Here is a 12,974-nt window from a genome sequence, read left to right as displayed (position 1 = left end):
TTGTATGAATTCTCCATCACCACTTGCGAATCCTTGCCATTCACCAGGAGACTAACAGCCTATTACTGTCTGATCCAGCTTTCAACACCACCCTGAGCAGAAAAGGCAAACCTCTACAAACTCTGCTGTCATTGTGGAAGGGCACAGACTTCACAAACTGACTTCGTTAATATTTAAAAAACGCGTCGAGGTATCTCCTCCCTGAATACTGATGTGTAGGATAAATGGAGCAGTGACGCAGCTCAGCCAGACAAAGTCATCAAGTAGCTGTCAAGCAAGCTGACTGGTAGAAGGGAATTTGGAAAATCCCTGCCACAGCGGCAGGGTGCTATAGCCAGGGGCGACGCAGCTTGCCTCATTACAGCCCGGCAACTTCGCAATCATTACTAATTTAAGGCTGATTAGCTGGATGACATGCACAAAAATGCATGCATCAACGGGAAGAAACACTCGAGGACGATGATCGATAGTACACGACAAAAGGCACCGAATGCGAAGACAGAATAAGCACAAATGGACACCTCTCCGATTCTTCTTGACATGCTGCCAGCTGGTTAGCAGTTATTTTTGACCTGGGCTGGGGAGGGGACACTTGGAGATAAGAGTATACAAATAGCCAGAAGGAGCAGAGTGGACCTGAAGGAAAGCATTTCACACCGCATTCCTTCTGAAAAGGACAAATCACAACAGCGTAGCCCCACACTTCGCTTGCTATGGTCTCTGTGGAGTTAAACTTGGGAGGCAGAAAAGCTTGTGACCTTTGAAGCAATGCACCTTTCTGACCCACTCTCTCAGACCAGATGTGTGATGATGACCTTCCTCGTGTGATTCACCTCACAAACATCCTGATCTCCCCACATCAGCGCTGGCAGAAATACTGTAACCCTACAGGGGCCTGTTGCTCCTTCTCTCCCCTTCTATCCTCGTGATTTACAACGCGGTTCATGCACATGTCTGGGATTTCCCCTCCTCTGAAACATAATCCCCGAGCTTCCCCTTGTAATCTACATGATTTCAATTAGGAGAGATTTGGGGGCTTTGGTAATACAAGTCAAGTACATCACTGACGCCTCATAAATGACTCCGAGGTAAAACGAGGGAAGTTAAAAGGCTTGTTCTTTATCCGAACGTGACTGGCACTTCATCCCCTGGGAGATGTAAATGCTGAAGTATCATTGGCCCGTTTGAGTGTTAAGTTTTTTCAAGACCTGGGGGGTATGTTGTTGGTTAGTGATCCCTGTGACCATGATGTCAGTGGACAATGATTCACCGTGTCGGGTTAATTATCATCACCCTGGTCTTCCAGATTAGCTTTGTAACCCAGGTAACAGGGTGTTTTTAATGCGTAACCAGGATCTGATAGGCCCCTCTGACAGTTGCGTAGACTTGGTTCAATCGCTTTAGCTCAACACTGCAGGGTCTTCAGCATGAATGGTCTCAAGTTTGGCCTAATAAGCATTCTTGAGGCTTGTAGAGTAGATTTAGAATTTTTTTTAGAAAATGTGCTTCAAAACAAAGTAAAAGTTGACTCATAAAAATTGTCTTTACAAGGCAAACAAATAGAGCTAGAGCTACCCCCAACTCTAGGGTTATGATTAGGAGGCTCTCTTCAACCCAAGCCTGAGAAAGCCATCTGATTCAGCTGTATCCCAAAGCCAGTCATGAAAGTATGGCCTTGCATGGTTTGAAACAGAAGTCTCATTCCACTCTCATTCCCGAGCTGCTCCCAAAACCACTGCAGCCTTTCCACGGCATCACTCTAGATGGTCAGATTAAAATCCCATCTTTAAATGGCAGCTCTGCACAAAAGCTGGGGTTGGATGTCGAGGGAGAAGAGCACAGAGGAGAGAACAGCTGGGTGCACGCTGCAGCCAAGTCTTGTGTTCTTTTTTCCTGCTTCTGCTTTTGTTTTCTCTGGAAGAAGTGGTTGGGGGGGGGGGGGGGGGGGCAGACTCTTTTTATTTAATGGCCTTTTGTTTGATGAATACAACATTTCCGTTTAGTGTGCTGAAGCTGTTGTTGGAATTTTCAAGTGCTTTAACAAATGGCTCTGCTTTCACAAACTACTAATACACGCGTATACACAGTCTTTGTACCTACAGTGGGCTGCACGTTGACTTCAGAGCCATTAGGAGTTAATTACAGTTAAACATGACTGGAGGTGTTCCTGACAAGAATCAGGTTCGACAAAGACGTTTTCCATTAGTGACCAATTAGTAACAACCAGACGCAACGTGTTCCAGAGGACAGAGATTAGACCTGCATCCACCTGTCATAACAAATTATTGAGAGCCAGAGTCCAGTCCTCTTTTAAACTCGTCTCTGGTCCACTAGTTGCAGCCCCAGACAATGGATCTTCTACCTTCAGGGACAGTGACATATGGGCACCTTGACATTTTAACTTACAACAAAATACAACAACTATTTGCTGATCATTCGACAGTGATCGCTCCCAAAAGTGCACAGAACATGTAATACCGAATGATTTAGATTTTCAGAAAGAGAAATACAAAATAAGTTGCAATGCCAAATTAATTGAGAACCATAAGCTCGTGGAAAAGGAGCTAACCAAGAAAATTTCAACTGCATTATCTGTACAACATACAGGAACTTGTGATTGCAGATAAGTAGCCAATTTTTTTTTATGGCTAAATAAAGTCACAGTAATTTTTAATTTGTGACTGAAAAAGTTGTGAGTATCATAACCCTGTTCTCTCCCTTCTCTCTAAGGACTGGTACAGGACTCCAGTGGCGAGTGGAAAGCCGAGAGCATAAGGAGAGAGAGATATTTATGTAACATTAGAGTGGGACTCTTTTCAGCCCACTATACTTGAGACTGGATCACATTACTTATTCATCCAGTGTTGACTTGCTCCATAAAGTGACACTACTTTGGATGGGAAATGGTGGAGTCATGGAGGGACGGGGTTCCAAGCCTCCGTACAGATTATGAGACCATGTTCACCAGCAACCTGTCAACTCATTTGATAACCAACAACATATAGTGATTGGCTTTTAGTCTCTTGGTTTCTGGTAGTTTTTTAGGAGAAAAGATCTGCCAGTCCCTCGAGGAATTTTGCAGAATAATATGTCGACTTTTCTTTGAAAGTGTCAGTGGGGAAAAATCCAGTAACCAATAAGGTACTGACATTTTTCCAGAGGCAGTTGTGGCTGTCAGAAATAATGTTGGTTTGGCATTTTGGCTCCTTTCAGCTCAGTTAATGTTTGGGCTGCTCTCAAACCTGAGGAGACCAGTGATACTGCAGCCAGCTGCTGAAGCCACATTACCCTTCACCCCCTCCTCCCGGACATTCATGTGCTAATCAGTTACCCTTTACACTGCCAAAATGTAGCCTCCTTAACGGGTCAATTGGCCTGTATTGAGTCTTGTAACGTCCTTAAAACAACTGCCATGGAGATGTGATTATGCCACTTGTTTCCAAAGCAGTTTGCAGTAAACTACAGGAAATAATTTGAGCTTTTAATTAACTGAGATGACTCAGATAATTACAACATAACAGCACTTGACTGGAGACACATCCTGAAACAAGTTGATTTGGAGAAAAAAAAACAAAACATTTGGAATATTTTAGAGAGGCCCGGTCCTATCTGTTTATTTACACAGCAATCTACAATCCATATGGCACTGAGGCTGCACAACAAAGACTTTCTGGATAGAAAGCGCACAGTAGCCTGGCCATTGCGCTACAGGGGGTGGGGTGGGGGATAGAAACCAGTGAGAGAACACTTCCATGAAGGGAGAGCTGCAGTGCAAGTCCGATAACTCGCGATTTTCTATCAAAATAACACCAAGGTCTGGGCGAGGAAAGAATCGATTTACGCCTGCTGGTAAAATCTTGAAAAGGGCGAAACTTTCCTAAAAAAGTCAGTGACTTCAAACTGGGTAGATGGCTTCATTAATTCTTAGTTCTTGTTTAGTTGTGAGGCCACTTTACTTTCTCTTTGAAAAGTGTGCGTAAAGAGGTTAAAGTCAGAAAAGAACAGGGTTTCATTAGCAGATACATCTGTGACACATTCCCCTTTCCATTACGCATTTAAAGCCCCAACACAAATCGTCGGTGGCGCTATTCAAACAGCTCCAAAACAAAATAACCACCATCGATAATGTGCTGCTTACCTTCTTACAAGCAGCGGCTGAGGGCTGAAACCATAGCCCCGACCTCGGTGCTGGTTGTGGTGGAGCAAGTTTTAGAATGCGTCTTCCTCATCGCAGAATTTATCACACAAACTCCAACGCCACGGCTTTGCCACGAAAACACCCCGCTCTCACCCTGGCTGTGTGTCTGCACCCCTCTGCTACATTTATCTCCTCCGTTTCAATGCCTTTTGTCAGCCCCCTGTTCTCCGCAAACACACTGGGGAGTTCTGCAAACGAGGAGCGAGCTGAGACGAAGAGCCAACTTAAAGTGCGTAAAAGCAGATCCCCAACTGCAGTAAGTCACAGATCCAAAGAGGAGCGCGAGTTCCACCGAAATATTTTCAATCCCAGCGAATAAAACAGAAACCTCCTTAGGTAGTTGCGTTAAACGCCGCTGCCGAGTCTGCGTTAAGATCCGTGCGGACTTTCGGTGCGTAAAAGCACGGAGAGCTGGAGATGCTCCGCTCGCTGCTGACCGACCCACTGACTAACAGCTTTAATCCTCAACCGGTGTCAAGTCGGCATAAATAACCTACCGACTTCCTGTTTGCAATTTCAACATAAAAGCTTCACTGTCAAATGTCAGTCCCTGACAATCTGTAACTGATAGTAAATTTCAAGGGAAATAGCTCAACAACTAAACATACTCAACCTGCCGAGGAAGACCATGAGATGTGTTGAAAGAAGAACAAGAACAGTCTATTTATTTGTTCTTTTAAACTACTGCATCCAAGGTCAATAATGAACTGAAATGAAAACCACTGCTACATCAACATGTAACTGTGTGATCATTTAAAAATTGTGTTGTCACTGAAAACATAAATTTAACTCATGTAACAGTCTATTTAGTTGAATGATTACAACTATATGATAAGAGGACTATTACTGATTGTTAAAGTATAATTAACTGTGATGTTGCATGTTTGAGCACATTCACAACAAATCACATATATATTTTTTGTAATCACTTTACAAATCATTAAGTTTCATTTTGGATTTTGAATTTATGTGTCTGACCTCCGTTCACTTCTGCACAGTGAAAAGCTTTTGTTTGAAGGAAAAGTCAGTGACTTCCTGTCTCCTCCTGGCCCTCTCTGGTTGGCTTGACACACACACACACACACACACACACACACACACACACACACACACACACACACACACACACACGCTAATATCCTGGTATGATGTCAGCAAGTCAGCGTCCCAACATTGGTGTAATTAGCAGTGTGAATGACTGGTGCTCTGGTGGGATTTGCATGTGAATTAAACCACTTCCCTGAATCAACTGGCCATTGGCAAGAAGAGAGCGAGGGAGGGAGAGAGAGGAGCTGCAGGGTGCTGACCTGCATGGGGAAATGGGGAGGTGAGCCCCTGTAAACAAAACACTGCTGTTTAACATAAGAAACATTGGGGGAAAGGACAAAAGGCTTACAGACCAATGAAAGTCCACTGAACCAAAAACAAATGTATAGCCAAATTAGCAGGATCTTAAAACTCCAAAGGTCTGTTCAACCCATGTGCACCTATGCCAAAGACTCATTGACAGAGAACAAAGTGGACTACAATCATTTACAACCATATGTAAATTTGCTATTGCACATTATTTATTATGTTACAACAAGCTTCTGCTATATAATAGACCAAAGTCTGCTGACCACAATACAGTCAACCAAGAGGACATTAGACATTAAAGCAGGGAACTGATTGATTAGCAGCAACATCAACAGCACAGTTGTTCCCTAACAGATTGCCACCATCTCAGCTATTTTGGTTCCCTCTTAATCTCACAAACACTTGCTTGGCTATAAACTCCATGATGCTATCTCTCCTCTCTGGATCCCTCAGTGAGTGGTAGGAGTGTTTAACATCGTCCCACTGCTGCCTCTCATTTGCTTATTAGTCTAACGCCACAATGTGTCATGAAAAAAGAAAAACACACTAAAGTTTTCTGGCAATCAAAGCACAACAGATTTATGGAAGATTTCAAAAGGCAACTGTGGGAATGGACAGAATGGAAGTGGGTTAGTGAGTAATTAAATCAAGATTTGTGTATATTTTTCCCCAAAGTGACCCACTGCTGCCTGTTGGCTAAACACAAGTAAAAAAAAAAAAAAAAGACATGTGGAAAGGAAAATTTAAAAAAGCCTGCTTTTAAATTATCGTCTCCAAAGCTGAACAAGAAAGAATTTTTTGCCGCCGCTGCTGAAAACAGCCGGCAAGTCTGAACGACCTCAACAGTTTTTAAGGACAGTGCTGCATTTCTCTTTCCTCTGTCCAGGAATTATACCTCTGGCTTCCCTGGAGTCACACTAAAGCTCTGCTTTTCTTTTTAGTGAAAGCCGTCTTTCTGCCCTGGGTTCTCTCACACGTGGCGACTCTTGCTACGTCTTAGTCTCATACATAAGAACATATAATCGCGTCCTCTTTACAAGCACAAGAATATCAATTTCAGCTCAGGCTGGCCTTTACACTAGATTTTACAAGGAGCCCTAAGTGACAGTGTCCTGTGCTTGTAGCAACCAAAGCGTGGGTCAGCTGGTTTGGGGCCAGCCATCTCCCCCAATAAGTCATTCCCTTTTCCCCAATAAACTGTTCTTCGACCTGCAGTGAACTGCTTTAAATGCCATTAGAGGACTAAATGAAAGCATAGAGGCCAGCTTGGGGGACATACCACAGATAGCACTGCCTTCGTGGACTCCTGGCATGCAGAGAGAGCATATACTTGGTAATTTTAGACAGTGAGCCAAACAGGTTTACTCCCTTCCTAACCATGCATAAGCATATTGAGGTCTTTGTCTCTATCAAAGCACAGGATGAGCGATATTGTAAATACATGTTGCCCTGGCGCTGGGAGCCTATCTGAAGTATGCAAGAATGGATCTTATCCTACAAGAACATTTTTCATGTCTTACCAGGGAAGGAACTAATTTATATACTGTCTGATATGGTCAGAAAAACACTCCTGATGAATCAATGCCTTTATCTCGATTTGAAATGTAGCCAATGCTCCAACATGGCCTCCCCATCTTTATTTCTCATCTGCTTTTTTAGGAACACCAGTCTCCTCTCCTTTCATGTGGCAAATGCTGATGGCTATCACTCCAGAGTCAACACACGAGGCAGCTGGGACTCACCCCAACAGCTGATAGCCCAGACATGTTGGGAGGGAGCGAGAGACCTAACTTCCTCTCCCATATAGCTTTTCTTTCCACTGCTGCACAAGGTTTACCCTAACTACCGTAAGTGTTTACCCTGCCCAAAGTCTGATCTACCAACTGGCTGCTTGAGGGAACCAACTAGAAGGTGCCAATCTGCTTTAAAGAAAAATGCTTGTCGAATCATCTAAAGCTGGACGTATGTAAGCAGAAGTCCTGGCAATTTGTGCTTTAATTTTATTCCACAAAGTAACTCTGTTTACATTCTTTAATTCATATACTGTATAGTGATGGTATGCAATTTATGTACTGGAATTACATCAAGTATCATCATTACTAAGTGACTACTGTAGACTTGTGTGTTTACATTCATTCGGTGTGAGAGAGTGGCTCGTGGGGAGCAGAGGTTTGCAGTGGAAACTGCTTTGCTGGAAGTGTGTTACTGAAACGCAGAAGACAACAGAGGCTTTTTTCAACTTCATTATTGCTGCCTTCACTATCAACAATCTCCCTGTTGCTACGCCGCAGCAATGCTGTAGCCCCTTAACGCACTATTAATAGGCCTGAACTGCATCTGAAACCCGTTCCCTTTGCACCTTTCCGACACTGGAATGGTGGCGACTGTGTTTAACAATTTCTTTTCTCTTCGCTCAACTATTTCTACCACCATGTATATAACAGAGTGCACAAATAATTGCCTCTCACCCGCCTCTATGACTGCAGGCTTTTTCACTCTGCCTACGAGTGTGGCCAGTCAGAATAGTTATTAACACTTCTGCCTTTAGATACAGTCTGGTGACACTTTGTTTGAACCAGTTGGTCTCAAGCAGAACGTAGCCTAAAAGAAAACCTGGAGCAGAACGGAGTTATTTTTTTATTGCTGGATTCAGTGTTAAGACACAGACATTCAAATCAAGCAATGAGGGTGCTGAACTCAGCACACTGGAAGTTGACAACAACCTCAGACGATCCTTTCAAGGTTGCAGGCCTTTCTACCCTTTCTGTTTTTTGTTACCGGCTGTTGGATAACTTTCCTTACGCTACATTAGGGGAGTAATGATTCATGTGAACACCTGCATCCAGTCAGAAAGAAGAGTATAAAGCCTGTTAGTATAAAGGTTCACTGGTGTTCCTAACCCAGCTCCAGCCACTGTGTTGATGGAGACGCATGACATTCAGTGAGAGCACGGCAGTCTGAAAACATACTGACCTCCCTTCTACCATGAACTATCAGTAGTTTGCCCCAGCTACTCTGCCCAGAGAGCAGATTTAGTGAGACATAAGACTGGGGGCTCACTACGGTTCCTCCACCCAAGCACTCCTCTGTACCCATGTTCCCAGCAGATAAGTGGCCATTATTCATCCTGTGTTGAACATTAACTGGATTAATTCTGCACGGGTTGAGGGGTGAAATTGTATTTGTCCAAAGGGAGGGAAATGGCAAGGAAATGAGGAGAGTAGCCAGCTTGGCTGAAATTCTAATTAGCTCAGGGGTTCGTTAGCACACAAACTCTACTCTTGCTGCTACAGAGGCCTGTGTAAGCCATTAAGAAGAGAGAAAGAGTATGGACACAGACTTTTCACGCATAAAGGCCCAGGGCAAGGAGGTGACCTTGTGGAGGGACTTCTCAAGGGGACTGGAGCTATTTTCTGCCCCTCCTGGCCCACTTACACAAGGGCTCTTCAGCACAGAGGAAAAACACACTCCAAGTCCTCAACCTCTGTCTATCCATCGGACCATCCATCTCCACTGTAGACAGCACTCTCCAGGGCGACACAGCTCAGTTTCCAGCGTGCTGTGCCCAACAACGGCGGTTTGTCAGTGAGCTTTTCTCAGCCGTACTGTACATGTGGATTCTGATTCAAAACATAACTAGGTCATGCTCTGGTTTGAAAAAAAAAAAAAAAAAAAAAAACGGTAGAGGGAGGAACAGTTGTAGGAAGTAAAGAAATACTGTAGTGGACGCAGTGGGATATGAGGAATGGCAAACATGAGATAGTGAAAAATGAGTTTTGACATTATTATTATTACTGTGTCTGTGCATTAGAAATATAGAGACATTTGGGAGATGATATTTGCTTTCTGAGCGCTCCGCCCTTCCATTTGTGCAGAAAAGTAATGACCTTTAAAATGTGTTGTGAAGTAATACACAAAAATCTCTTGTTTCTCTCCCAGCAACACATAAAGCCAGAGCTGTGATGTAGCATGATCTCGTGGCTGCATGAATGAACCACCCACCTCCTAACCTCCCACATTCGGCACCCTGCAGCCATTTCTCTGACTCAACTCTCTAATTCAGCCTCCACTAATGTTCCTCTTCCTCGCCTTGTCATCATGACCCAGATGAGTGGTGTGGGTGTCAATACTGATTTGCTGACTGACTCTCTCTCTCTCTCTCTCTCGCTCTCTCACAGTGTAGGTTTTTGTTTCATTCACTACATTGCTCCATCAACTAAACCTCCTCTGACTTTTATTTGCGGTGCTCTTCTCTGTAACGAATCACCTTGCAGCCCTCGCCTGTGGCCACAATCACATGCCGGCTGACCAGATGTTCAATCATTAATAATGAATATTAGCATACTCATTTGCTGGACCACAATTGCGGGGTGGCCCTCACAGTCTTGATATATGATCTTACCACTTATTTTCAGGAGGCTGCATAAAGCAATGTCAACACAAAAGCTTTTATGTGGACTTTGGGGATTTGGCTGCAGTGGTCCTTATAAATAAGCCAGGTAAAACCAATATATCATGTTTGGGTGAGACAGTGTAACCAAAGCAACACATATTGAATGTGTTTTTGGAATAAGCCTCTGGAGCAGGCCTGATGCTGACTGGGTTTTTGGTACTTCCATGAATTTTAAAAAGGAGCTATTTGTAGGTTTTGCAATTGCCACATGGGCAACATTCGCATTAACAGCTGTTTACTTACCCATCTAGAAGAAGGCGTTGCAAGTTCAGCATCAAACTTCATTCCTTTCCTTGACTCTTGTTTTGTTTCTATTTCTATCACTCCTTTTCTTCTACTGAAGCTAGCATGCTAACCAGCTAGCTCTGGCCCGGTTGGCCTGTTTCATCACTTTCTGATAGCAAGTCACTGTAGCATCCAGGCTGCCCTGAAGAAGTAGCGCTGCCCAGAGGGCACATTATAACCTCTTACATTGTAAACACAACGATAGCTGAAGCGCTTGGCAAGACTGGTAAGTAAACAGCTTCTAATGCTAATGCTGGCTTAGCAACAGCAAAATTTATAAGTAGCTTATTTAAATCAAGAGATACCATATGATAAAAATGAAGTGGAAGGAAACAGTAGTTCTGTCTTGTATGAGGAGAGAAACATGGGACAGAAGGTGGAGAATAAAGAGACTGCAAAAAGTCTTTGTCCTAGCGATCCAAACTTACTGTTTTTGAAAAAATATTTTAAGCAGAGATGGTGGTGTGTACTCAATTTTCTTCAGAGACCTCCTCTAATGGTTTAAACTCACACTTTTAGTTAAATAACCCCCCCCCCCCCCAACACTCAACTATGCCAGGTTTAAATATTTAGCTTTAGAGGACTTGTGGGCAGAGCAGCAACAGACAGGATCAGTCCATCAAATAGAGCTTGGCTCGAGTGCACTCAATCCACAGTGGAACAAACTAGAAAAATTTACATGAACAGGGCGCTGTGCTTATGTAAAACTATGCCATAACTTTGGTTTGCAAGTAGTTATCAGCACAGTTCAGCAGGATGGAAAAAAAGAGGCTCTTTTAACACGCTAACTGGACGTCTGCGTTTTCCCCATCATGAAGCCAGCCAGTGTTTATGTGTGTGGTTTCGGGGCAAAAATAATTAATGACAACAAAAAAAAACATGAGTCATGATAGTTAAGAGGGAATATACTTCCATTTATACTGTATTTAGAGACTGGCTACAAGCAGGAACGTGTTTGTGGTGGGAGGGGCAGCACTGGCATTGTTCAAAGGTTTTTAGTCTTATAATGAAGAGCATTTAATTAGTAACTGAAACTTGAGGGATGATTTTACTTCAAGGCACTCATACAGATAGATCCAAGACCACAGACACATACCGTACACACGATACAGACACAAAGAGTCTGTTAAATGAATTAGTACAAGGGATGGAGGGAGTGTGGTTACAGGGCCTATTGGGAAATATGGGACAATAATGTGTTCATTTTGTTTAAACACCTATAATGTTCTGGTGGTTTAAAATAATCAAAATCAAATATTAAGTATTTCTCTATAACAGTAAATATTCATGAATATATGAGAAACAATTAAAGTTTAAGTTTAAAAAAAATTACGATTGTGGTGGTTTGATCAGATTTGATTGACATCAGGCGGACAGGTGTTGCTGAATCCTGATGTTTGCACAAAGGTACGTAACATCACATTATCCCAACTGAGCCCTTCCCACTTCAATCTCTCAACTGTTCTATCTTGTATAGAACCACAACACTCAGTAGTAATAAGATGATTGACAGAGAAGGTTTTCACTGCCTTCAAGTTTTCATTGTTTTATTAAAATGCTGCCTTCCTGAAGCCTTTGTGTCCTAACAGTCATACTGAAACATACTATATACTATGTGGAACTGGGAGGATGGGAGTAGGTGGAGCCTTCCCTCCCTCCACGTCAAATTGAACTTCTCTAACCCCAATAATCCAGCTCAGAGTGTTTCAGTAGATGTATATCTCATGGGGTGATTGCATTTATACACAGCAGCTCGTTGGAGAAAGGAAGTAAATGAGTTGTGCGAGAAAGAAAGAGAATCTCCGGCTGAGGTCATATGCTAGTCTAAATAATGAATATGAGAGATGTGAATCTGACGGGATGAAATAAGGAGATAAAACTCGCATCCGATTTCAGACTAAGCAAAAAAAAAAAAATGGAGTCACTTAAACTAATAGACTTGTAAAACCACACAGAACACACTGTGAAAGCCCACAGAGATTCTTCAAAGGACAGTTTTGATCCAATAGCAGTGTTTTGTCTTGAAATGATTCCACATAGTCAGGTTAAGGCTGTTCAGTCCCCCCCCCCCCCCCCCCCTTATTTCATCTTGTTAGCAGCTGTTTTACTCTAACAAAGGGGGATGGGTGATGAACAGATATCTTTCTCTCTTTCTCTCTCTGAGGAGGAGGAATGAGTTCACATTGAGTGATCTGCACACTCAGTCAATCCATTAAACAACTTTTATTAAACTGAGTCAAACTTCCCATGTGAACACATCTCAGAGCAAAGACAGGACCTTCAGTCCATCACTTCGCATGCCTTTTTAAAAATGTACTGTTGGCCTTGGTTTTGAAAATAGTAGATCAAGATCGACCATCTTCACAAGGTAGTCGGATCGAAGTGTCTATCTGTCTCTAGCTTTTTTTTTCACCCACTTCATTCCCACCACTTACTGCTAAGTCCCCTACGTTCCCTATTTAAAGCACGGCCCATTAGGAAGCAGTGAAAGAGAGCAGTGCCCTGGGAGAAACTTAAATCACCCGGCCCGCTGCTGTTTACACCAGACCCGGCCGCTGGCTTGAGCTGCTGTTTTATTTGAACTGTGAACCTCCATGTGAGGTGTGTGTTGAAAGGAAAAGTGTGTGTGTGTGTTGTGTGTGTGTGGTGTGTGTGTGTGTGAGTGTGAGTGTGTGTGAGGGG

General features: G+C 43.1%; 1 protein-coding gene across 2 annotated transcripts in view; it reads right to left on the bottom strand.

Annotated features, from left to right (window-relative positions):
• Nucleotides 1–12,974, bottom strand: part of prickle2 (prickle planar cell polarity protein 2) — an 88,250-nt gene that overhangs the window by 15,620 nt on the left and 59,656 nt on the right. Inside the window, exon 1 of one of the 2 annotated variants that reach the window (XM_022744955.1) lies at nt 4,139–4,624. The exons of the other annotated variant lie outside the window; for it this stretch is intronic. The gene's annotated coding sequence lies outside the window, so the exon portion shown is untranslated. Of the gene's footprint in view, nt 1–4,138; nt 4,625–12,974 lie in introns of those variants that run through there. 2 annotated transcript variants of the gene reach the window in all.

Source organism: Seriola dumerili, unplaced genomic scaffold, assembly GCF_002260705.1.
Source record: "Seriola dumerili isolate Sdu_G_001 unplaced genomic scaffold, Sdu_1.0 BDQW01000088.1, whole genome shotgun sequence".
Taxonomy (NCBI): Eukaryota; Metazoa; Chordata; class Actinopteri; order Carangiformes; family Carangidae; genus Seriola; species Seriola dumerili.
This window is presented reverse-complemented; position numbering and strand designations above follow the sequence as displayed.